Source organism: Delphinus delphis, chromosome 15 (assembly GCF_949987515.2).
Source record: "Delphinus delphis chromosome 15, mDelDel1.2, whole genome shotgun sequence".
Classification (NCBI taxonomy): Eukaryota; Metazoa; Chordata; class Mammalia; order Artiodactyla; family Delphinidae; genus Delphinus; species Delphinus delphis.
In genome coordinates this window covers 22,698,836-22,709,187 of record NC_082697.1, presented here as the reverse complement: position 1 = coordinate 22,709,187, position 10,352 = coordinate 22,698,836, and the positions used below count along the sequence as shown (strand labels likewise).

Sequence of the window (10,352 nt, the reverse complement as noted above, 5' to 3'; positions counted from 1 at the left end):
CCCTCCCCCCCGGGGTTGCGGGGGCGTGAGTGGGGGTGGGCGTTGGAAACGGCGCCCCCCCACCCCCAGCCCCGGGCCGGTGGCTGCATCCGCGCCTGGTTTTGGGCGCAGCCGCGCGGCCCCCTCCCCCGCGCGCCTCTCCCCGCCCCCCGCCCCCCGCCCCCTCCCCGCCGCTCTCGGGGAGCCGGGGCCGCGCGGCTCCTCCTCCCGCAGCCGCATCTGGGGCGCCGCGCCGGTCAGAGGAGAGGCATGGGGCGCCCGCGGGCCGGGGCCGGGGCCGGGGCCGGGGCCTAGGCGAGAGGACCTGCGAGCGGACCTGAGCGGCGGCGGCGGCGCAGCGCAGCGGTCGAGCGGGCCGGAGGCGGCCGGGGCGCCGGGCGCAGGTGAGGGCGCGGGGGTGGCGCGCGGTAGCCGGGACCCCCTTTCCGGGGCCGGTGCGCCCCGTCCCTCTTCAAGACCCCCAAATCCGGTCTCCTCTCGGACAGACTTCCCTAAACCGAGGGGCGGCGCTGGCGCAGAAAAGCCCCCTCCCCCTGCCAGTTCTGTCTTCTGAGCCCCAGAACCGAGGGGGCGGCTCTGCGGCTGGGAAGCCCCTTTCTCTGGGTGGGATCCCCCAATCTAGGTCTCCCCCGACCCTCAAGCCGGGGGGCGGTGGCGCTGGGCCCGGAACCCTCTATCCGGGGCCGGGCCCCCATTCCACCTCTTTTTCCCGCGGACTCCCCCTTGTCAACCGGTTGCCAAAGCTGGGAAGCCTCTCCTCCGGCCCAACCCTCCATCAGCAGGGTGGACAGGGGGGTCAGGTAGACCCCTCCCCTGCCCACCAACCTTGGAGCTAAGGAGACGGAGGGTTCTGCCGGCCGGCCGGCCCGGGCATTCCTCCATTCAACCCAGCTGCTTCCGATCCCGCCTCAGTAGCCCCGGGAGCCTGCCCGGCCGGCTACCCCCTTACCGAGCTCTTTCCCCGAACCTGGCATCTGGGGAGGGGGCAGGGGCCACCCCCCCACCCCCGCTGCATAGCGCCCCCTCCCTGTTTGCGTACCCGGGAGGGGCCGGGCTGACCTGGGCACCTGGGCTGGGGGGGTGCTCACATGGCTACTGGAGGCCCCCACGTGCGGCGCCCCACGGTGAAAGGGGGATCGTGTTCAGAGCGGGTGGCGGGTGGACCAGGTGGCCCGAGAGGCCAGCTGGGTTCAGATGTGCCTGGCCTGCTGGGAGGGGATATGTGCTACCTGGACATGTGATGGCCTCTGGCCTCTTTCGACCAAACCTAATGCCTCCAGTCCCCCTCCATCCTTCCATTCCTCTATCCCTTCATCCCTCTCGCTTCTCCCTTCTCCCTTCTTCCTCGGTGCTGCCTGTGTTGCAGAGGGGCTGCCAGAGACTGTTGATGTGGGGAAAAAAATGAAATAGGGGAAGGGCTTATGGGATGGGGAAGGCCAGTTGGGGGATGAGGGGGCGGAGGAGGTGCCCCTAGAATGGGAAGCTTCAAGCTTGGAAAGCAGGGCTAACGGGGGGGAGGGTTCCTGCACCCACACCTGCCTGGAAGTGGAAATGACAGAGGGGGAGGGGGCTGCAGTCCCCAGCCTCAAGGGAGGCTGGGCTGGCCTGGCTCTACCCGGTTGCACCTCCCAGCCCAGCCCAGTTCCCTGGGGTCCTGGCTCCCTCTACCTCTGGGCCTTCGCTGGTGGGAGGGGGTTGTGTCTTCTGCCAGGCCAGAGGTGGTGAAGCGAGATTGTACAGGACCGTCCCAGAGAGGCTGTTGGAGGAGCCCAGTTTCTGTCCCACAGGGGGGACTGTGGGCTGCCTGGCCCCAGGGTGGCCTGAGGGGCCGGAGCCAGACTCCTGTGGGCACCAGGACTGGGTGGGGCCGCAGAGCCGGCTAGCCCGTTGGTAGCTGGAGTCGGGAGCCACCGCCAGGCCCCGGAACTGGGCTGTTGGCAGCCAGTCGGCGGCAGATGCCAATTGTATTCCCAGCAGCTCCTGGAGACACTGGCTGTGCACGTGGGGCAGGCGTGTGTGCTCGTGCCTGCGCCGTGGCAGGGGTGCGCCGGGACTCCTGTGTCCTCCTGGAGCTGAGAGACGGCCGCTGGACTTCAGCGAGTGTGCTTGTGTGTGGTGTCCCTGGCACCCGCCCCTCATTCATCCATCAGAGGCCAGGCTAGGCCTGTGCAAGGCGCTGGGGACATGTGATGGCCTGATGTGGTCCCCACCCTCGAGGAGCCCCTGTTTTGTCAGGGGGAGGCGGTCTGTGTTGGGCACTGGGGACGGAAGGCAAGGTCTAGACTGGAGAGGAGGTGTGGGGTGGAGCGGGCTGATGGACGGCTGTTATGTGGGACCCGGGGCAGCATTCCGCTAGTGCCAGCCTTGCTATGGAGCTGTGGGTTTGAGGGCTGTGCCCTGAGCGCGAGGCTGCCTGGCAGCTGAGTTGGTGTTTTTGAAGACAGGCTGTGCAGCACTTGGAAACTAAGGATAGATTGTGTACTTTGGAGCTTTCAGAAGACTCAGTGACGTACTGGATGTACCGGGGGCACCCACTGGCATCTCGTTAGGTTCTTGTGTGGTTTATGGGCCACTGGCTTCATCGGTGCCAGCGTTTCTCCGTGATGGGGAGGCCCTGAGGAATTGTATAGGGCACTCTGTGTGATGGGGGCAGGTGGTCTCTACCCTCCTATACATCTGTGATTGATTGATTGATTGATAGTTTCATTCATTCAAAAAAGCATTAAAAAATAGCACTGTCTGATTACAGTGCATTTAAACACTTTCACTTAAACATTCTGGAATGTGAATTCATAAAATCATGAATGCAGATTTTTTTTTAAGCACACAGTAAGTACTCAGTAAATGCCCACAGCTCCCAGGATGAAGCCCAGCCTCCTTCCCCAACTCGCTACTCCTCTAGCCACATCTTGCACTGCTGCCCCCCTCCCCGCCACCTTTTGGCTCCGATCCCCCTAGCCTGCTTTCAGTTCCTGGAACAGGCCAGGTTCCCTCCAGCCTCAGGGCCTTTGCACATGCTGATTCCTCTGCCTGAACCTCCTGCCTTCCTTCCCCTCATTTTCCTACTTAACTACTACTAATCATCCAGGTCTCCAGAAAAAAGCTTTCCTTGGTACCCAGGCCAGGTGTGTCCCTGACACCACCTTTACAGCCCCACGGACCTCTGCCTTCACTGACCCAGTCACCGTTCCTTATTATTGGATGTCGCTCAGTGTGGTTGGTGTGGGGAGGGCCAGGGTTATGCCTGCCTCTTCATGCCATTCCCCTGGGGCTGAGGACAGGTCTAGGCCATTCTCAGTCAAGGACTGGGTGGTGGGGTATGGTGGGACCCTTGGCCAGTCCCAGTCGCCACCTTGGCCATCCCTGTGGGTTCCTGGCCTCCAGCTGGGTCTGCAAACCTAGAGGCATTTGGCTGGGCTCTGATGGGCCTGTGGCCTCTAAAATCCCAGTACATCTAGGAGCCCCCAGAGGCTCTCCATGAGGGTGAGGGGCCACACTTGGGCAAGACCCTACATCTTCGGTGGTGTGTCTGTGCCCATCATGCCAGGCATTTATTCCTGAATCAGTTCATCTGCTCACATCATCACCTATTTACTGGTTCATCCCTTCTTTCTTTCACTAGACCACCAGCTCCTTCACCTCTCCAGTTCCTCATCGTCCATTCTGTCTTTGGGCCACCAGTGCTTCCTGAGGCCTGCTGAGTGCCCACCCCTGTGCCAGGCATGGGGACCCAGAGGTCCCCCACAGGGCCCTGCTCTGTAAACTCGAGTCATCTGCCAGGCCCCTCTCAGGGATGGAGGCTGGGGCTGCTCGAGTGCTGGGAAGGGGCCACTAGTTAGGACCTGCAGGGAGTGCTTCCTGGAGGACACACACTGGATCTGGGGTGGGTTCTGGAGGATTCGAGGGATTTGGGTCGATGGAGAATGGCGGGGAAGGGCACTGCTGGCTGAGAGAACTGCATGGTTAGAGGCAAGGAGGCAGCCAAGTGCTGGGCAGGCTTGGGGTTGGCGTGGGTATGTGTCCTTCTAGGAGGAGGGGGCCTCCTGAGCAGGCTGGCTATGGAGGTGGGCAATGTACTGTCATGGTGGGTGTCCAGCCTGTGCCAGGAGCCTTGTTGCTGCCTTGCTGTGTGCTCTTGGATGAGACATGTCCCCTCTCTGGACTGCCTTAGTAAAGTGAAAGCTAGGGCCTGGTGAACTCAGAGGGGCCTTGCGTCTACCCACAGTCTGGAGTCTGTGATCCTGACATCCCGGGAAGGGAGTCCTCAGGGGCCCTGCCTCTTCTTTGCGCGTGAGGAGGGCTGTCCCACATTGGGGCTTGGTGGCTTTGAGGGGCTGGGCGTGAGGCTCCGAAGTTCCTTCTAATGGAGGATCCTGATGGTTTAAGGGAGTGTGGAGGCCGGCTCAGCTGGGAGGGGGCCCCTGCCGTGCAAACTGTCACTCCACCCTCTTTGGGAAAGGCTCTCACTAAGGAGGGGCTTCCTGTGTTGCACCAAAGACAAGCCCACTCCCCTCTTCATCAGACTCTTGTGGGGGGAACCCTTTAAAACTCAGGTGACTAGATTTTCTTTTGTTGTGGCCTCTGGGGGGGTGGGGGGTGGAGCCTGTTCTGCTCCCACACCCACTCCACAGTGTCTTCTGGTGGTTGCCCCAGGCCAGGACTGAGGCCTGTAGGGTGTGCGTGATACTCTACAGCTTGCAGAACACATTCAATCCCCTCACCTTCTAACCACCCCCAGGGAGGGGTACGCATGAAAACAGAAATTGTCTCCATTTGACAGATGAGGAAACTGAGGCTCAGAGCAGTTGGGTGGCTGCTCAGGGTCACTCAGAGAGTGGGGATAAACCCAGGAGTCCCCTGGACCGAGCCCTGGGGGTGCCGGCTCCGAGGGCCCCCTTGCTCACGGATCGCAGATCATTTCCCAAGCCGAGGAGCGGGGCCCAGATCCCTCTGTGCTGGGTTTCGCAATGCCGCCTCCTCCTTGCCGAGCTGTCTGACGTGGCCTTTTCAAAAATGAATGGAAGCAAATTTTGTTTGGAAATTTTTGCTACACCCTATAGCAGGGCTAGTTGCAAAACCAGGCTTGGGGATCCCTGCTGGTGTTGATGATGATAATAGTAATGACAACGGATCATTGACTAACACCCATTCATGCCACAGAGCATCAGTGACCGTCGCCTAGGAGCCATGCACAGTGCTGGGCCCTCTGTTGAGCGAGCACCGCCTCTGAGCACCGTAAATCCAGGCCCTCCTTTTGTCCCATCCCACCCTATGATTACTCTCCCCACTTTACAGACGAGGAAACTGGGGCAAAGAGAGCTATAGTAGGTTGTCCAATGCCCCACAACTGGTGAAGTGGTGGCACCAGGATTTGAAACCAGGTGGGTTAGAGTTTAGAGTCTAGTCTTAGCCCTGTGTTATGGAAATTCTAAAGCTCCCATTTGTTCAACAGAAGTGATGGGTGGAGGGCATGGAAGGCGGGTATTAGGCCGTGGGAATCAAATGTGGGTGGCAGAGCCAGATCCTGGTTTGAGGGCACCTGGACATACACTGCAGGTGGAGCTCAGCCTGGTCTGAGAGCGCCTGATGTCGCTGGTCACTCACTCAGCAGCGCCTCACCTCCCAGGCCCTGCTGGAGGCCCCGGGGGAAGCATGCTGTTAGTAAGAGAGCCGTGGCCTGTCCCAGCTCCTTTAGTTGCCACTAACACACAGTTCCGGTAGGTGGCCCATCTCCCCGGCTTCCGGGGGGGACGGGGAGGTGACATGGGTCCTGAGAAGTGACCGTGACTGCAGAACAGAGGGAGAACAAAGCGCTTGGTTCCTGGGGCCGTCCAATGACGGGGCAGACCCATCTCACACAGACACCGCGGCCCCCAGGGCCCAGTCACAGGGGTGCGGGTGCTCCTGAGGAGGCAGAAAGCAGACACAGCATTTGTATTCCTCTCTTCAGCGTAAGAAGGCCTGTGCAGGTGATCCGTCTCCCGGAGTTTACTTCAAAAGTGGCTGAAGCGACATTTGGTACGCGAGGGGGTCATCTTTAGAAAACACATGATGTGGGCGGGTTCTGTCTTTGACAATGTAGAAATGGGGCCAGCATCCCGGCACATAAATGGAGTACAAGACCACTTATTGAGCGCCTGCTGTGTACCTAGCACTGTGCTGCGCCCCACGACAGGGGCTCAGAACCACACCCCGCTGAGGTGCTTGTGATCGTGCAGGTGGGGGTCTCTGTGCTTCCAGGTGCCAGGGCCGGGGAGTGAGAACTAGGCCTCTAGTTCAGACATTTTTCTTTCTGCAGTGACAGATGAGCCCGTGGCGACAGAGGTGGGTCCAGGAGGCCTTTGCTTTGCGGTTGCTAGGAGATAGGGGTTTGGAATTCGAATGATGAGCTAGCTCGCTGCTGTGTGTCACCGACTGAATCCCAGCCCCTCTCTGAGCCTCATGGTCTCCATCTATTTGTGGGACACTAGGGGTTAAGTCTCTGAGGCTCTCCCAGCTCAGCCTTCTGTGATTCCAGGGGTGAATCCAGCTGGGCTTCCCTCTGGGAGCAGTCAGGGAGCCTTCACTGTCCTCACCCCTGACCCTCTGCCTGGCTCCCCACCACCCCCCTGCCCCCCAGCCCCTGCCAGAGGGAGGGAGCCTCCCCTTCCGCCCACTGCGGGCTGACTGCGTGCAGTGACGCAGCAACTGAGGGCTCTGGAGCACAGCTTGGAAACGGGGACCCGAGTTTGCTAAAGACAGGGGAAAAAAAGGTTCTTCCCACCACCTCCAGCTGCCTGCCTGCCTGCCTCCCTCCCTCCTGCGGCTGCCGCCAAGCCCTGGCACCTCCTTGGCTCTGCCAGATCCGCTTTGGGGTGGGAGGCTCGGGGCTGGAGTTTCAGCTGAACAGGGCCCAAGTTCAAGTGTCTGCATGCTGGGGTCTTGCTGTGTGACCCTGGCATGGTTGCCTATCTTTTCTGGGCAGGGTGCACTGTGAGAGCCGGGCTTTGGGACACTGGAGCTGAGCAGGCAGCTTTGCAGTGATGGCTCTGAGGGGGTCACCTGCAACTCGGGAGGTGTCCTGGCTGGACTCGGCCTGCTGTGGGAGGACAGGGCCCTCTGCCACCTCTGTTCTCCACGTGTGCACCCCGCAGTGAGGGGGCAAGGTGCTGTGAACATCCCCATCTTATCTCCGAGGATACTGAGGCTGTACAGCTGGTGCGGGTAGAGCGAGGATCTGAAGCCAGGTCTGTGTGACTCAGGCATCCAGGTGAGAAGGCAGGAAAGTCCCAGGCAAGAGGCCAGCCTGGTGACCATGACCGCCCCCGCCCCCGCCATGCCCTCTCTGGGTCTCAGTTTCTCCATCTGTGCAGGAGGAGTGGGATGGGGTAGGAGGGGTTGAGGCTGCCCCGGCCCATCTCTGGGCCCTCACCTGGCTGTGCTGGGAATTTTCTGAGCTGCAGCTCCAGTCCTCGAAGCTGAGGTGAGATGGCAGGGAGAAGGTGTTAGTGTCTCATGCCTGGTAGTGGGGGGAAACCTGCCACCTTGGGGTGTGAGAGATTCCTGGAGGACTGGGAGTGTGCAGGGCCTCCCGGGGACAGAGTGGGCGGGGACGGAGGCTGGTTGGTTCTGGGCAGCCTGGTGGTCTTGGCGGGTCATGGGGCCAGACCCACCTCTGCCAGTCTGTGCATCTGACCCTTGTCTGTCTGGTTCATCAGGGCACTCGGGGAGGGTGTGGGCGTGGACAGGGAGGTATGGCCGCCCGCGGGCCCCTTCCCACCCCTGTGTGCGATATGTGTATGTTTGGGTGTGTGGGGCTGGTGTGACGTTGCCTTCGCTCAGGCCAGGCCTTTTGCATATTGTCAGATCCTCCTAACACTGGGAGATAGATATTATCATCCCTCTGGACTTCCCTTCCCTTTCTCCCTTTCTTTTTCTAAGTATTCATTCAACAGACAACATGGTAGGTGCCTGCTCTGTGCCCAGAGCAGGTGCCAGGTACATATCAGTGAACTGAGCCCCCGGTCCCAGCCCTCTGGGGCCCACGATCCGCTTGGGAGGTCAGCGGTCATAACCTAGCCTCCCAGATGAATGTAAACGCACATCAGTGACAGGCGCGGCTGCTGCAGAGAAGCACAAGGAGATCTGCCCTAGGCTGGGGCGGTCCGGGAGGGCTGCCCCAGGGAGGGGACACTCAAGCTGAGACCTGCAAGTGGGAGTTAACTGGTGCGAAGGCCCTGACCTGGGGGCAGCATGGGGAGCGTGAGGGTCTCAAGCCTGGAGGGAGCTTGGAGGAGCTCGATGTGAGGGGCAGTCAGGGCCTGGAGGAGCACACGGTGCACTGCTGATGTACAGTGAAACTGAGGCTCAGAGAAGTGAAGCAGCCTGTCCAGGTGGGGCTCGAAACTTGGCCGGATGTGGGTTGGATCCCTGAGGGGTCCCTGGGGAAAGCTTTTGGCTCTCACTGAGTCCAGCTCAGGTCGTTTGAGTGACTTGCCTGAGGCTCTGCAGCAAGTCAGAGTGGAGCTGGGCCCCTCCTCCCAGCCTCTTGGGCTCCCCCTGCAAGGGTGCTTCCCACTGAGAGAAACTGGGGAGCCACAGAAGGTTCTGGAGCAGGGCAGACCCACAGTGTTCTCCTGGCCGGCCACGCCTCAGGCCTTCCCGGCACTGGCACGGAGCGTTGGCCATCTGCCTGCCTGGTGAGGCTGAGGCCAAAGCCGACTGACTGCTGACCCGGTGTGTCCTCACCCTCTGCTGCCACTGGACGGGGCAGGGGCAGAGGCAGCCGGCAGCCCGTTTTGGGGGTGGGGGGGTGGGCAGGGGCACCACCGCACAGCCAGCAGCCCCGAGGCTTCCAGGAACCATTTGCCAGGCTGGGTTTGATAAATGACAAGGCCACTCCTGGAGGCTGGGGGAGGGGAGGCAGCCTTAGGCATGGAGCCCTTGGGGTGGGACTAGGGGTTTGGCTACGAAGCAGAAGTTGGGCTCCTTCCCTGCCCCATGTCCCCTTCTCAGGCATCTTTTGACTTCAGCACGTCGTGGCCTCTCGTCAAGGTGACTGTCCCGGCCCTCTCCTAGGTCTCCTGCCCGTATACCCTCCACACACAGGCAAAGAGATGGATCCAGACCCACACCCGGCCCCTTACACCCTGTCACGGCCCAGAGCCCTGAGCAGTCCATGCCTCTGTCACCTGCGCCTGTCACACCCTCACCTACGGATCAGCTGAAGGACTTGGGACTCCCAGAGCACACCATGTCCCCTGGACCCCAGCCTCCCTCTGCCTGAAAACCCTTCCCCAGAGTCTTTGCTCAGGAGCTCCTGTTGTTATTTACTACTCGGCTTAGGCCTCATCCTCGTCCCACGTGGGTCACTCCTGCCCTCCAGGCAGGGGCCAGGCTGGTGCCTCTTGGTTCCCCTAGCCGTGCCCAGCCTGAGGCCTGGCACACAGTAGGTGCACAGCTCATAGGTGTCAGCCAAGCACTGTTGCGCCCAGTGACCAGGGGCAGCCTGTGCCCCTCAGGCTCCTGTCCCACAGAAATGTCCGGGTCAAGCCCAGGTCACGTGGCAAGTGCCTCAGACCAGAGCCCAGCCCGTACATCCCACCGTGGGCCCTCGCGCCTCTCCTCCCCAACCAGGAGTGGGGGCGGTGGCTGCATGAGCCCATCTGGGGCGCCATGGGGGTGCCCAGGGGCTGAGCAAGTGGGGAGCTGGCTGATTGGTCGCCCTCTTTTAGCTTGTGGACCCACCAGAGCTGTTTTTTGCCAACCTGGGGAGAAGCCCAATTGTTTGAAAGGAGTACAGTTCTTGTTCTTTAAGCCCCTGAAATTTGGGGTCTATTTATCACTGCTGCCCAGTCCATACAGAGTAATACAAACACCTATTATGTGCCAGGTATTATTCTAGGCACTGGGCATAATAAAGAATTGAATGAAAACTGATATGTGAAAGCCTTTATCTTTTTAAATTAAATTTAATTAATTAATTTTTATTTTTGGCTGCGTTGGGTCTTCGTTGCTGCGCGCGGGCTTTCTCTAGTTGGTGGAGAGTGGGGGCTACTCTTCGTTGCGGTGTGCGGGCTTCTCGTTGCGGTGGCTTCTCTTGTTGCGGAGCACGGGCTCTAGGCGCGCAGGCTTCAATAGTTGTGGTGTGCGGGCTCAGTAGTTGTGGCGCGCGGGCTCTAGAGCGCAGGCTCAGTAGTTGTGGCGCAAGGGCTTAGTTGCTCCGCGGCATATGCGATCTTCCGGGACCAGGGATCGAACCCGTCTCCTGCATTGGCAGGTGGATTCTTAACCACTGTGCCACCAGGGAAGTCCAAAAGCCTTTAGCTTTGAGCTGGCGCATGGTAGGCTCTGTGGGTTAGAGGAGTTCTTTC

General features: G+C 60.5%; 1 protein-coding gene across 7 annotated transcripts in view; it reads left to right on the top strand.

Moving 5' to 3' along the window:
• The first annotated feature begins 236 nt into the window (after positions 1 to 236).
• The window catches only part of DLGAP4 (DLG associated protein 4), a 201,320-nt gene continuing 191,204 nt past the window's right edge, over positions 237 to 10,352 (top strand). For all 7 annotated transcript variants that reach the window (XM_060030850.1, XM_060030847.1, XM_060030848.1 and 4 more), the window contains exon 1: positions 237 to 383. The gene's annotated coding sequence lies outside the window, so the exon portion shown is untranslated. The remainder of the gene's footprint in view (positions 384 to 10,352) is intronic.